Source organism: Poromitra crassiceps (genome assembly GCF_964638095.1).
Source record: "Poromitra crassiceps genome assembly, chromosome: 2".
NCBI lineage: Eukaryota > Metazoa > Chordata > Actinopteri > Beryciformes > Melamphaidae > Poromitra > Poromitra crassiceps.
This window is the reverse complement of record NC_139624.1, coordinates 20,016,565-20,040,305: the sequence shown is the minus strand read 5'-3', so window position 1 is coordinate 20,040,305 and position 23,741 is coordinate 20,016,565. Positions and strand designations below refer to the sequence as shown.

The following is a 23,741-nucleotide window of genomic DNA, read 5'->3' as shown; positions in this document are numbered from 1 at the left end:
ACCTCAAGCCTGGATCTAAAAAAAAAGATACTACAATCTATCTTTGATTGGTGTTTAATCCTTGAGCCACTTGTTAAAAATCTAGTTCAGACAAGTTTATTAAATGCAGAAACATTGGAAAGATTGGGTGTTTTGTCTTTGAACAGCACTGAGAGAGTTCTTCAGTGTGAGGCCTGTGGTGCTGTCTCCAGCAGCAGGCAGGCTGGGGCAGGTCTGGCCTCCAGTTACAGCTCAGGTGTTAACCCTATGGCTCCTCGGCTTTGAATTCCCTGGCAAAATGATTTATATATTTTATTAAACCAGTTTCAAATAAGGACTTCTGATCGACCTGTCCGAGGAGCTTCAGCAGCTAAATCCATATCATCTGTTAAATCAGTTCTTATAATAATTTTTTATAGACTTGCCTTTATGTAAAGGTCTTAACGATTTTATGATTCTTGCCATGCGTTCTTTTGCAGTTTTTGTAAATAGCATTGTAACTATGTTTTTGAAAAGTGTGAGGTAAAATAATCTATCTATGCTAGCATCGTCTGTCTTTCTGTACGTCTCTCTGTCCTTTGCGTATCTCTCAAGAACCGTTGTTCTGATCGACTTCAAACTTGGGGAGTGTGCTAAGGGGGACCTGACGGAGTGCCACCTATTGGCAACAAAAATGTGCTTTATCTCAAGAACCATTCGTCCGATCAACTTCAAATTTGGGGAGTGTGCTGATGGGAACTCAACACAGTGCAGTGCCGAATTTCGTGCTATTCGGGGCAGCGCCACCTACTGGCAACACAAAAAGTGGTTTATCTTGAGAACCGTTCGTCCGATCGACTTCAAACTCGGGGAGTGCGCTTAGGGGGGACCCAACGGCGTGCAGATAACTGAATTCCATGCAATTCGGCATAGCACCACCTACTGGCAACACAAAGAGTGGTTTATCTCAATAGCATTCGTCCGATTGACTTCAAATTTGGGAAGTGCGCTGCTGGGAACCCCGACATAGAGCAGTGCTGAATTTTGTGCAATTCGGCACAGCACCACCTACTGGCAACACAAAAAGCCGTTTATCTTGAGAAGCGTTCATCCGATTGACTTCAAAATTGGGGAGTGTGCTGCTGGGAACTCGACATAGTGTAGTGCCGAATTTCGTGCAATTTGACATAGCACCACCTACTGGCAACACCAAAAAGCAGTTTATTTCAAGAAACATTCGTCCGATTGACTTCAAACTTGGGGAGTGCGCTGCTTGGACCCAGATGGAGTGCGGTGCCGCATTTTGACTTATGCATAGTCATAGTGCCACCTATTGGCAACACAAAAAGCGGTTTATCTTGAGAACCATTCATCCGATCGACTTCAAACTTGGCGGGGACATTGCTGGGAACCCGAGAAATTGCAGTGTTAAACTTTGTGCAATTCAACCAAGAAGATCACAGCTTTCACGTATCTCCAGGACTGTCCGTCCGATCGTCCGATCCGACTTCTGTACAGTATGTCCGTCCTTCGCGTACCTCAAGAACCGTTTGTCGGATCGAATTCAAACTTGGGGAGTGCACTTAGGGAGACCTGACGGAGTGCAGTGTGTGTTTGTGTGTGTGTGTGTGTGTGTGTGTGTGTGTGGGGGGGGGTGCCCAAGGGGGTGGTGAATGGGGTAATAGTAATAATACTATATAATATAATAGTAGTAATAATACTGTAATAATATTATTATGGTTTATTAATGTTGTGTTTATTTTTTATTTTTTATATTGTTACCAGTATTATTATTTTGTAATAATAGTAGTAGTACCTAACTAGTTTTACTTTTAGTACTGTTAGTGTTGGTGTTTTTATTATTTGTAGTATCAGTTGTATTAGTATCATTATTTTTAGCATTGCAATTGTCATTATTGTGATTTCCCTTATTATCCTTATCATCAAACCTGCTGTCGTTTTTGGTCCTGTTATTGTTTGTTGAACTTTGTTGCATAGCACTGAGACCACAGCTGACACATCCACCATAAAGCACAATGTGTTTGGCATCATAGTGTCTGCTGTCTGCTCTGTGGGCTTAGCTTAGCAGGCTGTTACAGAGAACCCATAGCCAAAAGGCTTCATAACTAGGAACATGAACCGACACACTAAGTTTGCAGAATAGAGTTTAGATCTTTATGATGCAAATTCATAGTAGGTTAGACATCAATAAGGATCAAAGTAATGTAAGTTAGATTAAGAGAGGGTTCTTTTGGGGGCGGGGGAAGAATACATATTTTTTTCTGGAAATATCAAATACATGCCCAGATATACTGTTAAGTCCTGTCTTTATCCTGATGTCCTGGCTAGCCTATGAGTAACTGATGTAGTTGTTTTCAGAGTGCATCGATATTTTGTTTTCGGGCCCATTCACCCATATAAAAGAAAAGGTTGCCACCAATATACTGTAGGAACACACACAGACTATAACTGATTAAATTAAGGTATGTTTGTACTACTTACAGAAATGACATGACCTCCATTTAGATTTTCTTTCTCTGTCGATGATCTGGTTTATTTTGCCCACAATTCTGCACCTAAATTCCAGAGTGAGAGAGCAGTCCTGTCTTTCTTCTCTTTATGGAAAATGTCCTCGACAAATTAGCTATCCAAACATAATTTCCAAAACGGACAAATTGAATAATTCGGTCCAATTACCTGAACAAACACACACTTTCACGCATGTTAATAGGATTAACGAGCTGCACTTAACTGTCTGTTGACATTTTCTGAGGACATAGCTTTCCATCTTTAAACCAACATCCTCACTTTTCCGAGAGCTTGTAATGGCTGCATTGATTAAACTCCTAACAACATGAGCACGGACCCCCGACCCCAGCAGACCCCAGTCAGAGACCCCAGCAGACTTGGACACATCCAGTTGAGGTCTCTCCAAAAACAACCCTGAGGGCTTTTGAAGTGTGAGAGCGCCCGGCAGGCGTTTCTGTCCACCAGCCAAGCCCACCAAAGAAGAAGCTTCCGCTCCACAGATCTGTCGTGGCAGGATGGAGGCCGCAGCACTTTTCTTTGTTGTCTGTCTCTCCGTGGCGCAAACACACTCCGTGGCTTAGCCCCTAATTAGGAGCATAAAGTTGAGCATTGTTTTGCACTTTAGAGAATTTATGAACGTAGAGGGGCAATAAGAACATATAGGGGGCGATATGTCAGACTGTTACTGCCCCATGCCAGAACATGACCATGATATATCTGCAGAGGGTTGCTGATCATTAGCAGTGACTGTATGATGACCTGAGATTTCTGGCTTTCAAAATCCACTTTCCGTGCTTCCTACTCTGTTGTGGAACAAAAACTCCCCAAACCAAGATTCAAGACTCTCCCCAACTTCCCCCACCTACTGGCATCTCCAACGATGGCGGACGGTGCTACGAGAGAGTAACCAGCATCCCATATCTCAGCTACAAATTTGGCTAAAAAAAAACCTTGTTCTCCAGCCTAAAAGCCAAATGGCAAAGCAGTGATATTATCCCAGTATTTAGCCATAGATAGACCCCATAAATATATGGATGTAGCCTCCGTGACGTCACCCATTGGTTTGTGGCCTCCCGTTTTGAAGCCTCGAATTTGGCACTTTGACCATCGCCATCTTGGTTATTCGGAGCCAGAAGCAGCTATCATGAGACCAGGGACGTCCCACACAGCCGCCTGCTATTGGTCCACGATCAGCAAGCTGAGCAATCACATAATGCGACCTGTCAATCATGCCCAAAACATAGTCTGCTTCATCATCTATTTGACTGGGACGTCAAATAGGGTAAGTCGGGGCTTGATCAACCCCGGCTGGGTCACCTGGGCGAGGGTGTATGATGTTGCAGTACCCGAAACATCCTATGACCCCAGGGTACATCACTGATGATACGTCCCAGTTGCATCCATGTGATGTGTTTTTTTCTATATAGTTAGCCTGGCCTAGCCAGTGACTCCTAGGAATAGACTACGTGACAACCAGGAATAGATTGGTGACCACTGGAGAGACAGTTGACAGCCGGAATGTAGACGGCACCCGGGAGCAGTATGGGTTAGCGCCCCAGCCTGTGTCTTCCGTGAGGAAGAAGCCAAACAAATCCACGAGAGGCCTTTTAGGAGGGCCAATCAAGCCGCAAGTGGAGCCTGCAGTACCACCACGGCCCAAGAAACATCATACCGGAATGAAATGTTGGGAGCGGGGGAGTCTGGTGCAATGCACAGGTCCTGGACCTGGTGAGACGTAGGAGGAGCCCGGACAGGAGTTAACCCACAGAGCCCAGTCCCTCCACGTGCCAGAGCCTCCCGGTCCCGCCAGAGTAGTTCCGGAGCAGCGGATTGAGTGGCCCTGTCTTTCCCTAAGAGGGCTGACCGTGGGTAGCTACTGGGACGTAAGTCGGGGCTTGATCAACCCCGGCTGGGTCACCTGGGCGAGGGTGTATGATGTTGCAGTACCCGAAACATCCTATGACCCCAGGGTACATCACTGATGATACGTCCCAGTTGCATCCATGTGATGTTTTTTTTTCTATATAGACTCTAAATGGGACCATAATTTACAAAATGAACATCATGCTGTACAGAAGAAGACTTGAAACTAACAGTTGAGACCATACACTCATTACGAAATTGTTTACTGAGGTCATAAATCAAGTGAGAAGTAGGGTCATTTTCTCATTGACTTCCATAACTTCCATACAATCTGACTTATTTTTGGAGCCAGTGGAGTCACTCCCTGCTGGCCATTATAAAGAATGCAAGATTAGGGGACTTCCGCATTGGCTTAATTTTTCAGAACTAGAGGTTGCCCCTTGTATTTAGGATGGTGCTATAGCTCTTCACTAGATGTTTCTGTTGGATCTCTGCTCTAATTAGGTAGCTTGAATGGAACTTTATGTCAATTAGATCACCAAACCTCAAATGTGTATAGGAGACAAGTTCTAGCAATGTTGTTGCAATTCCTACTGGTCACCTACAGAGGTCAATAGAGGCCATATATTACTAAACCCCAAACCCAAATCTTTGGGGAAGCGTGACACCTAATGGTGAAAAGAATGGTATTGAACTGTGCATCTGTTATTGGCTGGTCTCTGTGACAGGTCAGAGGTCACCCTCTATAGAGGACAACAGGTGGTGACATCACCTGGCACCAAATATTGCCAAAAATGGCACGTGGGCTTCAGGTGTGGTGTCTGTTTACATGGATTTCTGGGTGAACCTTGGATCCTAAATGCTTGGGAATGCTTGACACACATCCATACTGTAAATAAAGGACAATATTATAGAGATTGGATATTTGTAATGTAACGAGACACAGCCCATTTGCCCTTGACGTCTGGACCTCATCTTTTTTTAAGCCTGACTGATTCAAAATGGACAATATTCCCTACCAAATAAAACACTGCCTTTTTCTTTTTTGCTCACCTCCATACTTGCCCACTAGTTTCCAACACTAAGTCACTGCTCTCCTGTGGAGACCAGTGGCGCTCTGGTTAGAAGCACATGGGGAATGTGCCGAGCCAAAAGCCAAATTATATCATTGGAGAAATATAGAAGAATGGAGATTTGACATCACACAATTATAGCAAAGTAAAATGGGTACCTCCACTAGTCTACACCCTTGTCATCTGATATTAAGAGGTGGGATGTCCTCTCCTGCATCTCAGACAGAGGATCAAAGTGAAAAGATAAATCCATGCAACACAGTGTCTTCTCCGTGGGCTTTCAGATGGAGGCCAGGCTTTTCCAAGTGTCCGGGGATGTGCAGAGAGACCATGGGTCCTGAGAAGAGAAAACACATGTTGGAGCTTGGCAAAGCGAGGCACATCCTGGACTTCCTTGATTTCACTGGTAATGATTCTGGTCTGTGGACCTCTCCAAAGACAAAAGGCAGACCACCAAATGGAATTTTGTGTGTGTTTGTGTCTGAATGTGCATTTAAAGGCCCAATCTGCAATTTTCGTTGCCCACTAGATGTCATGCTGGAGCTGTAACGTCAGACAGAAACACAGTCTATAAAACACATATAGGCACAGCTTCCCATGCCACCGTAAACACTCGCATTGCTCTGCTATAGCGTCTGCTATCTACACGATGCAACCCCAGACACTCGTCTGCCATCAAGACATGCAGAGCAAGTGACGCAGCACACACAGCCGACATACCACACTGTAAACACAGACCAGGAAATACACAGTCCCAAACCGCCATACAAACAGAGACTAACCTTATTTTCACAGCCATGGCTGCTTTATTTTCCCAATCACAGTCACGGCTTGATCCATTATATGCTGTCGAGCCTCTCTGGGTCACTCTCTGTCCATTTATAATCGTGCAGAAGAACAAAATCCACAGACACGAAGGAGGAGGCTCGGCCCGACGCTGCAGCAGGCTTGAATCAACAAGCTGTTTTTGAGACTGGCACGAGATGGTGAAACTTACATCAGTGGGATGTTTAAGTTTACAGCATAAAGATTTATGTCAGACAAAAAACATGGCAAACTCTGTTCCACAAATAAAAACAACTGAGGTGCCCAAACTTGTTTTAGGATGAGAGCTTTACAAAGAATTGTACTAGTCGTGAGCTACTTCTTTTCCCCTTGATACCCCAAGTACATATATAGCACATTTTAAGAGTGTTATATTATTTATTTAACATTATTTAATCATCAGCCCGGAGGCAGAACTCACCATCTTCAGCTGCTCGGAGTCCTCTCTGAACTTCCCTACAGCTGTACAGTGCAACAGTCTCTGACACAGGGAACAACTGTCCCCAAGAAACTCATTCTGCAGGAATGGAAGTCCTCCTCCCCACCTTCTTTTCAGCTGTGATTGGCAGACATGATCTCTGCTATACAGATGGAGAGACTCAGGTTCCTTAGGACCAACTCACTTAAAATATTTTTTTAATGATCTGGGACCCGTTCCTGGCCTACCTTGACGAGGTTAAGGGGCGACGGGTGACTCGCCCGGCTGGTTTCTCATGGACCCCTTGTGTGGGATCCCCATGCACAACATCTCTTACAAGCACATAAGCACCTTATGTGGCTGGTAGTTCCACTGTAATATTGGAATGTCGATATATATGTATGCTTTTTCTTTCTTTTCTTTTCCTGTGTCTGAGTTTGTTTGTTTTTGTTTTTTGATGTTCTGAAAATTGAAAAATAAAATTTTATTGAATTTTGAGAAATGTTATTCTGTAATTGAATTAAGGATGCACCGATATGAAAATTTTGGCCGATACCGATAACTAATATTAACATTGTTGTTATTTAACCGATATTTACCGATGTCCATATGATCCGTCTGAAAACACATTTCTATGATAATAATTTTGTACATACTGAAAAACACATGTAAACACTATAAATTTGAAAAAGTAATGCATTTCTTTATTTCCAAAACATTTGTTTCCTCTCAATGTAAACATTTTGGCTGTTACCAATATTACCATTGCAACATCGGCCCGATGCCGATATGTTAAAAGATGACAAACATCGGCCAATACCGATATGATTGCCGATATATCGTGCGTCCCTAAATGTAATTCTTGAAATGTATTCTAGAGTTTCTCTAACATTGAATGGTTGGTGGTGGTGAGGGTGGTGGGGGTGTCACTTGCCTTTAACACTTTAAGAGCTGCTAACACTCAACTAATTTCATTAGTCTGGGTTACAATTTAGAGATTTAATGTCCTGACACCTGCTGGTACAACTATGGTACCACTATGGTACCTACCTACCTTTACAACAGGTAATTGCAACACAGAAAATGTGTCAATTAGCTATTACATTAAAAGCAAAGAACAAATTGACTGAACAGTGACAGCCAGAGACAGCTATTGTATGAGCAACATGTCCTTGAAAAATGTAGATGATGTTTGAAATGTGTTACATGTGGATGAAAAATCTCTGCTTTGATTTATGAATAGGCGCGGCGTGGGGGCATCAGTGATGTTTATGAATGGGGCGTGGGGGCATCAGTGATGTTTATGAATGGGGCGTGGGGGGCGTCAGTGATGTTTATGAATGGGGTGTGGGGGGCGTCAGTGATGTTTATGAATGGGGCCTGGGGGTGTCAGTGATGTTTATGAATGGGGCGTGGGGGCATCAGTGATGTTTATGAATGGGGAGCGGGGGCGCGTCAGTGATGTTTATGAATGGGGCGTGGGGGGCGTCAGTGATGTTTATGAATGGGGTGTGGGGGGCGTCAGTGATGTTTATGAATGGGGTGTGGGGGGCGTCAGTGATGTTTATGAATGGGGTGTGGGGGGCGTCAGTGATGTTTATGAATGGGGTGTGGGGGGCGTCAGTGATGTTTATGAATGGGGTGTGGGGGGCGTCAGTGATGTTTATGAATGGGGTGTGGGGGGCGTCAGTGATGTTTATGAATGGGGCGTGGGGGCGTCAGTGATGTTTATGAATGGGGTGTGGGGGGCGTCAGTGATGTTTATGAATGGGGCGTGGGGGCATCAGTGATGTTTATGAATGGGGCGTGGGGGGCGTCAGTGATGTTTATGAATGGGGTGTGGGGGGCGTCAGTGATGTTTATGAATGGGGTGTGGGGGGCGTCAGTGATGTTTATGAATGGGGTGTGGGGGGCGTCAGTGATGTTTATGAATGGGGTGTGGGGGGCGTCAGTGATGTTTATGAATGGGGTGTGGGGGGCGTCAGTGATGTTTATGAATGGGGTGTGGGGGGCGTCAGTGATGTTTATGAATGGGGCGTGGGGGCGTCAGTGATGTTTATGAATGGGGTGTGGGGGGCATCAGTGATGTTTATGAATGGGGCGTGGGGGCATCAGTGATGTTTATGAATGGGGCGTGGGGGGCGTCAGTGATGTTTATGAATGGGGTGTGGGGGGCGTCAGTGATGTTTATGAATGGGGTGTGGGGGGCGTCAGTGATGTTTATGAATGGGGTGTGGGGGGCGTCAGTGATGTTTATGAATGGGGTGTGGGGGGCGTCAGTGATGTTTATGAATGGGGTGTGGGGGGCGTCAGTGATGTTTATGAATGGGGTGTGGGGGGCGTCAGTGATGTTTATGAATGGGGCGTGGGGGCGTCAGTGATGTTTATGAATGGGGAGCGGGGGCGTCAGTGATGTTTATGAATGGGGCGTGGGGGCGTCAGTGATGTTTATGAATGGGGCGTGGGGGCGTCAGTGATGTTTATGAATGGGGCGTGGGGGGCGTCAGTGATGTTTATGAATGGGGAGCGGGGGCGTCAGTGATGTTTATGAATGGGGCGTGGGGGTGTCAGTGATGTTTATGAATGGGGAGCGGGGGCGTCAGTGATGTTTATGAATGGGGCATGGGGGGCGTCAGTGATGTTTATGAATGGGGCGTGGGGGGCGTCAGTGATGTTTATGAATGGGGCGTGGGGGCATCAGTGATGTTTATGAATGGGGCGTGGGGGTGTCAGTGATGTTTATGAATGGGGAGCGGGGGCGTCAGTGATGTTTATGAATGGGGAGCGGGGGCGTCAGTGATGTTTATGAATGGGGCATGGGGGGCGTCAGTGATGTTTATGAATGGGGCGTGGGGACGTCAGTGATGTTTATGAATGGGGCGTGGGGGCGTCAGTGATGTTTATGAATGGGGCGTGGGGGGCGTCAGTGATGTTTATGAATGGGGCGTGGGGGGCGTCAGTGATGTTTATGAATGGGGCGTGGGGGTCGTCAGTGATGTTTATGAATGGGGCGTGGGGGGCATCAGTGATGTTTATGAATGGGGCGTGGGGGGTGTCAGTGATGTTTATGAATGGGGCGTGGGGGCATCAGTGATGTTTATGAATGGGGCGTGGGGGTGTCAGTGATGTTTATGAATGGGGAGCGGGGGCGTCAGTGATGTTTATGAATGGGGCGTGGGGGGCGTCATTGATGTTTATGAATGGGGCGCGGGGGCATCAGTGATGTTATGAATGGGGCGTGGGGGGCATCAGTGATGTTTATGAATGGGGCGTGGGGGGCGTCAGTGATGTTTATGAATGGGGCGTGGGGGGCGTCAGTGATGTTTATGAATGGGGTGTGGGGGGCGTCAGTGATGTTTATGAATGGGGCGTGGGGGGCATCAGTGATGTTTATGAATGGGGAGTGGGGGGCATCAGTGATGTTTATGAATGGGGCGCGGGGGCATCAGTGATGTTATGAATGGGGCGTGGGGGGCGTCAGTGATGTTTATGAATGGGGCGTGGGGGGCGTCAGTGATGTTTATGAATGGGGCGTGGGGGGCGTCAGTGATGTTTATGAATGGGGCGTGGGGGGCATCAGTGATGTTTATGAATGGGGCGTGGGGGGCGTCAGTGATGTTTATGAATGGGGCGTGGGGGGCATCAGTGATGTTTATGAATGGGGAGTGGGGGGCATCAGTGATGTTTATGAATGGGGCGTGGGGGGCTTCAGTGATGTTTATGAATGGGGCCTGGGGGTGTCAGTGATGTTGCATGTTCTTGTCACAGAGTGCTGGCAGCCACGGGCCAATCAGACTTTTCCATCATAACGTTTGTAAACAGAGTCTATATGACGCATGACAAGTCAGTCAGTCTGTGTGCTGTGCTCATGATAAGAGGAGGACGGGCCCGGTCCCAACGCCGGCGTCTGCTTCCTCTCAACATGGAAGCCAAACGTTCTCTAATGACCGTTATCATGCTGGCTTCATCTGCTGCAGTGCTGCCTATAGCCTCATGCAGCACATGCTCCAGGTTTACAAAGAGTCAGCTGTGTGTACATTTGATTGGTTTTGCTGGGCTCTTAGATGATGTTATTTGATGGGACTCGCTAAAAACACGCCATCTCACCGCAGAGGAGGTGGTTGGGTTTATGCAGGGCAGTGATACTCAACCCGAGGCTCTTGAGCAGCATGCGGCTCCTTTATGGGTAGTTGTGACTCTTTTAAGTCCCACTTAAAATAAAACATTTAAAAAAATCTGGGGGGGGGGGGAACATTGTCAGCAGAATTCATCAACATCTCATTCTCATTCTTAAGTCACATCAATCTATTACGCCCAACCCCTCAACCGTCTGAACAACCAATCACAATTGATCTCAGGTCTGGCACTCTGCAGGTGTGTAAACTCTGTCACACTGGGAAAACTCGCTTAGCATAAACCTCAAATGGATAAAGAGCTAAAATGGCTAAAGAGACACATAAAGAGGAATATCGAATATAGTTTTTCATTGTGTCCGTGGGTTCAGGAAAATGGACGTCTGCTTTGTGATCACGTCATTTCAGATTTCACAAATCAAAAGGTTGAATTTGCAGCGCCGTCACGAAAAACAAAGCACCCACGGTTCAGTATTGACCTTCTGAAAGGTGGACAGCTACGTGCTGAAAAGCTGCCGAGACTCAAACAGAAGCCAACTGGTTTCAGGGAGGAAAAGGGGCGTTTTTGGATTCTGGCTCTTGCAAAAATGTTTTTGTCAATGTGGCTCCTGACCCAGTAGGGCCAGGTTGAGACCACTGGGTTAGGGTTGGGTTACGATCAAGACTGTCGTAAAGTCGTGATAAAGTGATGAGACGACGAGAACGCGCATCGTCAGGCACACAAAACGTGAGGCATGAAATGGCCTGGTTTTAGGGAGAGTCGTTGTTTGAGGACATACAGTATATACAGTATTTGCTGGATTATTTGACAAAAGCCATACAAAACACCTTTATCATATAGCGCTTTTCAAGTCTATTGACCTTAGGTAGAAGGGACAGTCTGGCTTGAGAGACTAACAGGAAGTGTAAACACAATCGCAAGCTCTGATTGTGTTTACACTTCCTGTGACTTATTTGACCAGGTGAGTCAGACTGGTTTGAGCAGGTAAAACCGAACAGGAAGTCGTGACACAATGGGTCAAGTGGGCGGGGCTACATACGGTGAATAGGAGGAGCTGAATGAGAATGGGTTGCAAGTCCATATATTAGGCCAAAACAATCATTAGTTGTAATGCATGTTGGTGGGAGTAGACAGCATGTGTGTAATGTAGAGCTCTGGCACGTCAGAGATGACATGTCACCATGTATTTAGCCTGGTGGGACAATCAGTTTGGCAATCTGACTGCCACTGCCTCACTGCCTGCTTTACTGCACTGTCTGACTGCCACTGCCTCCCTGCCTGCTTTCCTGCCTCACTTCCTGCTTTACTGTACTGTCTGACTGCCACTGCCTCACTTCCTGCTTTACTGCACTGTCTGTCTGCCACTGCCTCACTTCCTGCTTTACTGCACTGTCTGTCTGCCACTGCCTCACTTCCTGCTTTACTGCACTGTCTGTCTGCCACTGCCTCACTGACTGCTTTACTGCACTGTCTGACTGCCACTGCCTCACTGCCTGCTTTACTGTACTGTCTGACTGCCACTGCCTCACTTCCTGCTTTACTGCACTGTCTGACTGCCACTGCCTCACTTCCTGCTTTACTGCACTGTCTGTCTGCCACTGCCTCACTGACTGCTTTACTGCACTGTCTGACTGCCACTGCCTCACTGCCTGCTTTACTGTACTGTCTGACTGCCACTGCCTCACTTCCTGCTTTACTGCACTGTCTGACTGCCACTGCCTCACTTCCTGCTTTACTGCACTGTCTGACTGCCACTGCCTCACTGCCTGCTTTACTGTACTGTCTGACTGCCACTGCCTCACTTCCTGCTTTACTGCACTGTCTGACTGCCACTGCCTCACTTTCTGCTTTACTGCACTGTCTGACTGCCACTGCCTCACTTCCTGCTTTACTGCACTGTCTGACTGCCACTGCCTCACTTTCTGCTTTACTGCACTGTCTGACTGCCACTGCCTTACTGCCTGCTTTACTGCACTGTCTGACTGCCACTGCCTCACTGCCTGCTTTACTGCACTGTCTGACTGCCACTGCCTCACTGCCTGCTTTACTGCACTGTCTGACTGCCACTGCCTCACTGACTGCTTTACTGCACTGTACTGCCACTGCCTCACTTCCTGCTTTACTGCACTGTCTGACTGCCACTGCCTCACTTCCTGCTTTACTGTACTGTCTGACTGCCACTGCCTCACTTCCTGCTTTACTGTACTGTCTGACTGCCACTGCCTCACTGCCTGCTTTACTGCACTGTCTGACTGCCACTGCCTCACTTCCTGCTTTACTGCACTGTCTGACTGCCACTGCCTCACTTCCTGCTTTACTGCACTGTCTGACTGCCACTGCCTCACTTCCTGCTTTACTGTACTGTCTGACTGCCACTGCCTCACTTCCTGCTTTACTGTACTGTCTGACTGCCACTGCCTCACTTCCTGCTTTACTGCACTGTCTGTCTGCCACTGCCTCATTTCCTGCTTTACTGTACTGTCTGACTGCCACTGCCTCACTGCCTGCTTTACTGTACTGTCTGACTGCCACTGCCTCACTGCCTGCTTTACTGTACTGTCTGACTGCCACTGCCTCACTGCCTGCTTTACTGCACTGTACTGCCACTGCCTCACTTCCTGCTTTACTGCACTGTCTGACTGCCACTGCCTCACTTCCTGCTTTACTGCACTGTCTGTCTGCCACTGCCTGCTTTACTGTACTGTCTGACTGCCACTGCCTCACTTCCTGCTTTACTACACTGTACTGCCACTGCCTCACTTCCTGCTTTACTGCACTGTCTGACTGCCACTGCCTCACTTCCTGCTTTACTGCACTGTCTGACTGCCACTGCCTCACTTCCTGCTTTACTGTACTGTCTGACTGCCACTGCCTCACTTCCTGCTTTACTGTACTGTCTGACTGCCACTGCCTCACTCCTGCTTTACTGTACTGTCTGACTGCCACTGCCTCACCTCCTGCTTTACTGCACTGTCTGTCTGCCACTGCCTCACTGCCTGCTTTACTGTACTGTCTGACTGCCACTGCCTCACTGCCTGCTTTACTGCACTGTACTGCCACTGCCTCACTTCCTGCTTTACTGCACTGTCTGACTGCCACTGCCTCACTTCCTGCTTTACTGCACTGTCTGTCTGCCACTGCCTGCTTTACTGTACTGTCTGACTGCCACTGCCTCACTTCCTGCTTTACTACACTGTACTGCCACTGCCTCACTTCCTGCTTTACTGCACTGTCTGACTGCCACTGCCTCACTTCCTGCTTTACTGTACTGTCTGACTGCCACTGCCTCACTGCCTGCTTTACTGCACTGTCTGACTGCCACTGCCTCACTTCCTGCTTTACTGCACTGTACTGCCACTGCCTCACTGCCTGCTTTACTGCACTGTCTGACTGCCACTGCCTCACTTCCTGCTTTACTGTACTGTCTGACTGCCACTGCCTCACTGCCTGCTTTACTGCACTGTCTGACTGCCACTGCCTCACTCCCTGCTTTACTGCACTGTCTGACTGCCACTGCCTCACTGCCTGCTTTACTGCACTGTCTGTCCTGCCTGCTTTACTGCACTGTCTGACTGCCACTGCCTCACTGCCTGCTTTACTGCACTGTCTGTCCTGCCTGCTTTCCTAGACTGTCTGTCGTCCCCATGGTCAAGGCAAGGCCTCCCATCCCATCTGCCTGCTCCCTGTTAGGTCTTGGCCATTCATGTTGGATTGTAATCTGCTTTTGGATGTTACACTTCACCCATGTGCTTTTGATTCAAATGTGTCATTAAAATTGACTTCTTTCCTGTCTACAATATTTCTCCATTGTTTTGCTCTCTTTTTTCTATTGTGCGGTTTAGCCGTAATTCATGTTTTATTGTATCTTCTCTTTATTTTCTCCCACTGTTTTTCATGTAAATTGAGTCATAGGAGAGTTCTTGGAGGAGTTTCCCGGGCTTTCCCGGGTTCAAGATATCCACATTGTTCAGCCACTCTCAATGTTTCAACAAATGTTCTCTCCATATACATCTTCATATAGATTTGGAGCTCTTCTAAGGTGGGCCCATGCAATGACAATGGATCACTCGATTTGTTATTATCAATATGTCTCTTTTGTGCTGATAGGAACTGAGATAGCAGGTGTAGCTACAGGTACCTTTGTGGCACCTGTAGATCTATAGAAAACCTGTTGGAGCACAGTATACCTCGCCCCTGTTATTTACCGATGTCGCTCATCTCACAATGTCAGAGTTGAGGTAATGTTGCTTGAAACATGACCTTTCCATCACTGTCACCAAGGTTAAACCAGTCCACAAAGCATGCTCAACTGCCCAGAAAGGGATAAGGGAACTTATCGGGGGGTCTATAAATCAAGCAACTAACAGCAAACCAACGTCACTCATCAATTACTAACATATTGTGACAAAGAGTCTAACTGGGAAATCACAGTCAAAATCCATGTTTGTGGCCCAGTGCCACTTCAGGTACTCCTCAACACAACTTTCACGGACTCAGCAACTATCCAGCACAGAGCCACTCCTGCAAAAGAAAAAACATACTGTAGCATGGAGCTCCCCCTTTTCTTTCTTTTTCTTCTTTTTACAAAACAGCCTAAAATAAAGGCTGCATTTATTCAGAGATGGTTTCTTTCTCCTTGGGCTTCTCTCCCCGCCTTCCTTGTCTGTGGCAATGGAACAGTCAATATATTTCAGCCAGAGTTTGGCTGCAGGATGCTGCCAGGCAGGCCAGGCTGCCGGCTCTGCACCGCCGCCCTGCCTGACTGACTGACTGCACCTCCAAGTCTTCCTGCTGACAACCTGAACATGTCTGCTCTTTCTTCTCAATGGATAAAAGAGGCCATTTACAGCCATGATGGAGGAGCTCTGAAAAAAGTGCCTACAATGTGAACACAACTTCTTGGGTTTCCTCACAACTCCCCAGTGGACATCTCCTTAATTCATTTCAGGGGAGTTTCAGTTTGAAATGGATCTGCTAAGCACCAGTGAGTATTGTCAAGTGACTCAGAGAAATGGGGTTGAGTCATAGTTGAAGTTGATCTGACCCCTATGGAGATAAATCTTGACTTCAGCATCCTGAAGACTCTCCACTGTACTTGCCCTCCATTCCAGCTTCACTTGTCTCACTACATCCTGATTCCCAAGCATCCTGGCGCCATGAATAAGGACTGAGGTTTTTTTTCTTTCTCCTCCTCCTCCACCCAGACACTGCCAAAGTCCCTCGCTATGAGCTTGTGAAGTGGAGCATTGTAATAGATACCCATGGGCAATAGGTTCAAAGTCATCTCTCTTTTTTATGAGTTTTTGGTGAGCACCCTTGCTGGGTATAATGCTCTCTGTATGTCCAGTTTGCTGCTTCATGGTGGTGTCTATGGAAGCTGACAGCCTGGTTAATCAGAATGAGATTGGAGGTGAGGGCTCCCTGGCCTGGGCTCAAGGTGAGGAGGGGTCCACTTACCATCAAACCAAATGTGCCACGCGGTCGGACAGTTCATGAACCTTGACCCACTTCAAAGTACATGCTCCACTCTGTGTCATTTGTCTTGTCCTGTGTCTGTCACACTGCTGTCTTGTCCTGGGTCTGTGTCACACTGCTGTCTTGTCCTGGGTCTGTGTCACACTTCTGTCTTGTCCTGGGTCTGTGTCACACTGCTGTCTTGTCCTGGGTCTGTGTCACACTGCTGTCTTGTCCTGGGTCTGTGTCACACTGCTGTCTTGTCCTGGGTCTGTGTCACACTGCTGTCTTGTCCGGGGTCTGTGTCACACTACTGTCTTGTCCTGTGTCTGTGTCACACTGCTGTCTTGTCCTGTGTCTGTGTCACACTGCTGTCTTGTCCTGGGTCTGTGTGTCACACTGCTGTCTTGTCCTGGGTCTGTGTCACACTGCTGTCTTGTCCTGGGTCTGTGTGTCACACTGCTGTCTTGTCCTGGGTCTGTGTCACACTGCTGTCTTGTCCTGGGTCTGTGTCACACTGCTGTCTTGTCCTGGGTCTGTGTCACACTGCTGTCTTGTCCTGGGTCTGTGTGTCACACTGCTGTCTTGTCCTGGGTCTGTGTCACACTGCTGTCTTGTCCTGGGTCTGTGTGTCACACTGCTGTCTTGTCCTGGGTCTGTGTCACACTACTGTCTTGTCCTGTGTCTGTGTCACACTGCTGTCTTGTCCTGGGTCTGTGTCACACTGCTGTCTTGTCCTGGGTCTGTGTGTCACACTGCTGTCTTGTCCTGGGTCTATGTGTCACACTACTGTCTTGTCCTGTGTCTGTGTCACACTGCTGTCTTGTCCTGGGTCTGTGTCACACTGCTGTCTTGTCCTGGGTCTGTGTGTCACACTGCTGTCTTGTCCTGTGTCTGTGTCACACTGCTGTCTTGTCCTCGGTCTGTGTCACACTACTGTCTTGTCCTGTGTCTGTGTCACACTGCTGTCTTGTCCTCGGTCTGTGTCACACTACTGTCTTGTCCTGTGTCTGTGTCACACTGCTGTCTTGTCCTGGGTCTGTATCACACTGCTGTCTTGTCCGGGGTCTGTGTCACACTGCTGTCTTGTCCTGGGTCTGTGTCACACTGCTGTCTTGTCCTGGGTCTGTATCACACTGCTGTCTTGTCCTGTGTCTGTGTCACACTGCTGTCTTGTCCTGGGTCTGTGTGTCACACTGCTGTCTTGTCCTGTGTCTGTATCACACTGCTGTCTTGTCCTGGGTCTATGTGTCACACTGCTGTCTTGTCCTGGGTCTGTGTCACACTGCTGTCTTGTCCTGGGTCTGTGTCACACTGCTGTCTTGTCCTGGGTCTGTGTCACACTGCTGTCTTGTCCTGGGTCTGTGTCACACTACTGTCTTGTCCTGGGTCTATGTGTCACACTGCTGTCTTGTCCTGGGTCTGTGTCACACTGCTGTCTTGTCCTGGGTCTATGTGTCACACTACTGTCTTGTCCTGTGTCTGTGTCACACTGCTGTCTTGTCCTGGGTCTGTGTGTCACACTGCTGTCTTGTCCTGGGTCTATGTGTCACACTACTGTCTTGTCCTGTGTCTGTGTCACACTGCTGTCTTGTCCTGGGTCTGTGTGTCACACTGCTGTCTTGTCCTGGGTCTATGTGTCACACTGCTGTCTTGTCCTGGGTCTGTGTCACACTGCTGTCTTGTCCTGGGTCTGTGTCACACTGCTGTCTTGTCCTGGGTCTGTGTCACACTGCTGTCTTGTCCTGGGTCTGTGTGTCACACTGCTGTCTTGTCCTGGGTCTGTGTGTCACACTGCTGTCTTGTCCTGTGTCTGTGTCACACTGCTGTCTTGTCCTGGGTCTGTGTCACACTGCTGTCTTGTCCTGGGTCTATGTGTCACACTACTGTCTTGTCCTGTGTCTGTGTCACACTGCTGTCTTGTCCTGGGTCTGTGTGTCACACTGCTGTCTTGTCCTGGGTCTGTGTGTCACACTGCTGTCTTGTCCTGGGTCTGTGTCACACTACTGTCTTGTCCTGGGTCTGTGTCACACTGCTGTCTTGTCCTGGGTCTGTGTCACACTGCTGTCTTGTCCTGGGTCTGTGTCACACTACTGTCTTGTCCTGTGTCTGTGTCACACTGCTGTCTTGTCCTGGGTCTGTGTCACACTGTTGTCTTGTCCTGTGTCTGTGTCACACTGCTGTCTTGTGAATTTGTAACCCGTTCTGATTCCGAGGGCGTCAAATACTGCAGCTTTGTCACGCACGTTGTGCCTCGCATGTTAACGCACACGGTACCCAGGCATCATGTTTGGACACACACAGACGCCTGGTTGGGGTGAAGCAGGGGTCACCGAGGGGGGTCGGGGTTGGCAAAGGTCAGTGGCGCCTTGGGGTGAGGCTCAGGGGGGTGAGAGGGTTGGGGTGCACAGGGGGTGAGGGGGTTAAGCACTGGTAGCCACTTGGTTGGGGTTAGTGTTTGGATATGGTGTGGCTGGTTGGTGAGTGTGGCTGGATGTTGGGGACTCCAGGGGAAGGGGCACTTCCCCAAGCACAGCCCCAAGGGGCACTGGGGCCATGCAGCCCCCTCCCCACACTAGACAGCTGCAGAAACATAACAAACATAAAAAAGCGGATTTAAAGAAAATGTTTTTTCAATGTTGTTGTTTTTTTGTTTTGTTCTGAGTGAAATGTTCTATGGTCTCTCCCGATTTTAAATATAGCTTAATCGCTTGGTTTGAACAAGTGAAACTATTTTTATAAGCATTTTATGAAATGTCTATGGGAAAATAAATGGCGGATGAAAATCTCTGGTACCATGTTGAAGCAGGAAGTGACGTTCACTTTGGCTCTCTATACAAAATAACTAAATAGTAAGGACAAGCGTAAATAATTGTGGGTTTCCTTGGCCTCTGCTTCCTTGGGGTAGAAAAGTCAAGTCAGTACCCAGGCCTGCCACCAGATGGCCTAATGGAGCAGGTACAGTGTGCGTTGTTTGAGAATATTTGCCTGTCCACCTCCTCCACATCCATAAACACATTGAACCCAGGCCGCCCTCTGCCACCACAGCATTCATCTCTACCTGCCAGCTGGGCTGTGAAGACCTGACACTAAGAGCCTTTATGCCCTGTGGGTCTTGTGGCTTGAGGCTTAGCCACTCGGTGCCCATGGAGAGTTCTTGGAAAGCCGGTGCCGAAGGAGATCCACAAAGCCTCCCAGCCACCTCAAGCCCATGGCCTCGGCCACAGAACAGTAAACCTGGCAAAGGCTGTGACCAGACTGTGGTCAAGTCTACCCCTCCTGCCCTCATTGCCCAAATTAGGGCTCCCCTCTGTGTGAAGGAAATACAAAGTGCATACAAGAGTCCATGAAAACCTTCTGCACAAAGCAGCCAGCATACAAGAGTCCATGAAAACCTTCTGCACAAAGCAGCCAGCATACAAGAGTCCATGAAAACCTTCTGCACAAAGCAGCCAGCATACAAGAGTCCATGAAAACCTTCTGCACAAAGCAGCCAGCATACAAGAGTCCATGAAAACCTTCTGCACAAAGCAGCCAGCATACAAGAGTCCATGAAAACCTTCTGCACAAAGCAGCCAGCATACAAGAGTCCATGAAAACCTTCTGCACAAGGCAGCCAGCCTGCAGCCCATTTACCCAAAGTAGCTGCAGATGAATCAGGGAGAAATATGGTAGTATGACCTTCCCGTGACATGTTCAAGCAGTGATTTGACAGTGATTTGTCAGACATTGGATAGAAAGATGTCCTCTTTCCTCAACAAGACTATGGCTTTCTGCCAACATGTCCTCATACCAAAATAACAGAATAAGTCCAATGATATATATATACAGATCCTTTCCAAAAAATGTGAATATCATGGAAATACCATGGATGACCGTGGGCTTCAGTGGATTATCAAGCAAAGACGATTCAAAAATTTGGCGGAGATTCAGAGGGAGTGGACTGAGGCTGGAGTCAGTCATAACTGAGAAGTAACTGCTGATTTTCTTCACACTATTCTAATTTCTTGAAGTTTTGGGTGTTTTCTGGAGCTGTAGGCCAAAATTATGAAAAATGAAACAAATAATGGAATTAATCTATAATCTATGAAAGTTTTGCTTTTTGAAAGGAATTATGGAAAAAACTAACTTTTCCATGATATTCAAATTTTTTGGAAAGGATCTGTATATTATATATATATAATATAAAGTATTAAAATATTATATATAAAGTAGACACACAGACAGACAGACAGACAGACAGACAGACACACACACAACTTCAACTTTATTTTATATATATATATATATATATATATATATATATATATATATATATATATATATATATATATATATATATATATATATATATATATATATATATATATATATATAAAATAAAGTTGAAGTTGTGTGTGTGTCTGTCTGTCTGTCTGTCTGTCTGTGTGTCTACTTTTAATGCACGCCCACACCCCAGGTCGGATTAGGCTGAAGATTTGCATGGCAGTGTGTTATGATCCGGAGAATGTCATGGGCAGGTTCTAAAGTCCTGAAAACCACCTCAACACCACCATCATTTCCTGCCAGGCAAAAGGCACAATCATATTGCTTTGTGCCTATTCAATCCGGGCAATGCTGGGGAACATCGCTAGTATCTTCTTATAAATCTTCTATCGTTCATGAAGTCTTTTTGGGTGGATTGTATTTATTAATCCAAATCCTTTCTGCCCTTCGTCTTTGGGCTCTGGACCAATAAGCATTGTTCTCCAAGCCTCTGTATTTAAAATGTTCTTTGCCATATTGATTAAAAATGTCTGTAGGCCTATACAACAGTTGATCCGCCGCTACCTCTGATACAGTACCGATGTTGTGCTATTCTTTCTTTTTCTTCTTTTATTTCTTTCTGACGGGACAGTGCATATTCATGAACATTACACAAGGCAACGTAAATAAGCCGGAGTTAGCAAGAATGCTAAATTACATCCGTAGTCCCCACAGAGAGACAGAAAAACGACAGAGGCAGCACCAGGACAGAACTAAACAGAACAATACAAAAAACAACATGAGCAATAACAAAACCAAAACGGATCAGAAACTAAAGTAAACCAAAGTGAACTAAACTAGGTTAATAAGACAAGACAAAACAAAAACAAGAAGCATAACAGAGCAAGCAAAACAAGAGCACTACAGTACAATTTACACATGGTCGCAGATTTGGCTATTTAAAATCCATTTCTTTACGTTGTGTTTGAAAGATGGGAATGACAGACAGTTTCTTATAGTTTGAGGTAGCGAATTCCAGATTTGGCAGCCCTGGACTGAGAGGGTGTTTTTGCCGAAGGCAGTTGTCCGGTGTGGTACTACACAGTCCCCTCTGGCGAAAGCCCGAGTGTTGAGTCCTGTGTCAGGCTTCCGTTTTATGAATTCCCTCAGGGGGGGCGGGCAAAGTCCATGTAAGGTCTTATAGACAATACCAACCTGTTTAAAAACTTTAAAGTTGACAAAACTTAGAAAATGATACTTACTGAGGATGTTACAGTGGTGATATGAGTAGGGTTTTCTGTCAAAAACCTTCAGTGCACTTTTATATAACTGTTCAATGGGTTTGAGGATCGTTACTCCTGTGCAAGACCAGTTTGTGAAGCAGTACTCAATATGTGATAGTATCATACATTGGAGATAAGATTTGGCGGCCCCTACTGTCAGATAAGGTCTGATTTGTTTAAAGTTTTGAAGGTTGAACTTAATTGTGTTAGCAACCTTTTTTACATGTTTTTTGAAAGTTAGGGTAGAGTCTAACATTACCCCGAGGTATTTGAACTCAGACACCAGTTCAAGTTCCTCCCCGCCCAGGAACACATTCGATGACTCTAAAACCACAGATCTTTTGGAAAAAGCCATGCAGACGGTCTTTTTGGCGTTCAGGAGTAGACATGAGTCTGTGAGCCAGTCCTGGACGCTACTCATTGCATCAGTTAGAGTTTTTGACACCTCTGCGTAGCTTTTACCATGGGTTAGTAGAACCGCGTCATCTGCATACATCTGTGCATGTACATTTTTACATACATCAGGTAAGTTGTTTATGAATAGAGAAAACAGGATTGGACCTAATATTGACCCCTGGGGGACACCAACAGAGCAAGTGTGGTAAGCAGACTTGATACCATTTATGCTGACGCACTGTTCTCTATGTGATAGGTATGATGAGAACCATTTGATGGCCTCAGAGGAAAAGTTGAAGTGTGTTAGTCTGGACAAGAGCACCTGATGGCTGATGGAATCGAAGGCCTTCTTGAAGTCCAGAAAGACTGCCATTGCACAGGGGGCCTTGTCCAGGGCACACCTCAACTTTTCGGTAAATAAGCAATTTGCTGACTCGGTTGAATGAAAGGCTCGGAATCCGAACTGCATAGGATGCAGAGGGGTGTGGCCTTTGTCTAGGTGTTTGACTATGGACTTGACAATCCACTTTTCTGCCACTTTTGATATAGCGGGTAGGATACTTATCGGTCTATAATTACAAATGTCTGTTTTGGTGCCGGATTTGAAAATGGGTGTGATTACAGCAACTTTCCACTGCGAAGGGACAGTGCATTGTCTTATGGACAGGTTTATCAGGTGTGTAATAGGTGCCACCAGGGAGTCAATATTAGTTTTGATGAAGTTTGTATCAAGCCCATGTGCATCCTTAGCTTTCGATGCTTTCAGTGATCTTACAATGTCTCTCACCTCGTTCTCTGTGATCTCCTCCAGGTTGAAAATGGGGAGATCATTTTGAACGGGGTGTGGAACAGACTTGGTGGGTTTGAACAGCTTTGTGATTTCATACACAGAGTTTAAAAAGAACAGGTTCAAGCTGCTCGCGAGCGTGTGGGGGTCCTTCACCAGGGTGTTATCTATCTTGAGTTCTAAGCTGTTTTTATCCTGCTTATAGAATTTACCTGTCAATTTATTTATGTATTCCCATACCTTTTTACCATTGCCTCTGGCATTCTCTATAATAGAGATATAAAATTTAGCTTTTGCCCTTCTTAAAAAAGTCGTTACTAGATTTCTAGCATGTGAGAAGGACTGTCTGTCCGTTGTTAGGCCAGATTTTAAAGCCCTCTTTAAAAGTATGTCCCTGGTTCTCATAAGGTCTCTGCATTCCCGGCTAACCCAAGGAAGCGTGATCCTTTTCCCCTTCCTCTGGCTCCCTCCTCTGGTGAAAGATTCCATTACACTGTTGAGTTTGGAGATTAACAACTGGCATCCAATCTCTACATTGTTGCATGAGTGGATGTCGTCCCATTCAAGCCCTTGTAGTGCGACTTCAAGGCTATGTTGCAGATGTTTTGGGATTGTTTTGACCATTGTTTGGGGGTGGGCTTTACTGAAAGACTGTTTTGAAAGTTTTCTGGTAAAGAATATTATGTTGTGGTCTGAGAGACCTGTTACAAAGTTATATGTTTTAGCGATTCTTTCTACTTTATTTGAGAATAGTAAATCTATCTTAGTTGCCGAAT

General features: G+C 46.6%; 1 pseudogene across 1 annotated transcript in view; it reads left to right on the top strand.

Moving 5' to 3' along the window:
• Nucleotides 1–22,994, top strand: part of LOC310798782 (ras GTPase-activating protein-binding protein 1-like) — a 53,232-nt pseudogene extending 30,238 nt beyond the window's left edge. The window contains exons 4-5 of the transcript in view: nucleotides 16,148–16,237; nucleotides 22,990–22,994. The product of the transcript in view is annotated as a ras GTPase-activating protein-binding protein 1-like (transcript). The remainder of the gene's footprint in view (nucleotides 1–16,147; nucleotides 16,238–22,989) is intronic.
• The last annotated feature ends 747 nt before the right edge of the window (nucleotides 22,995–23,741 follow it).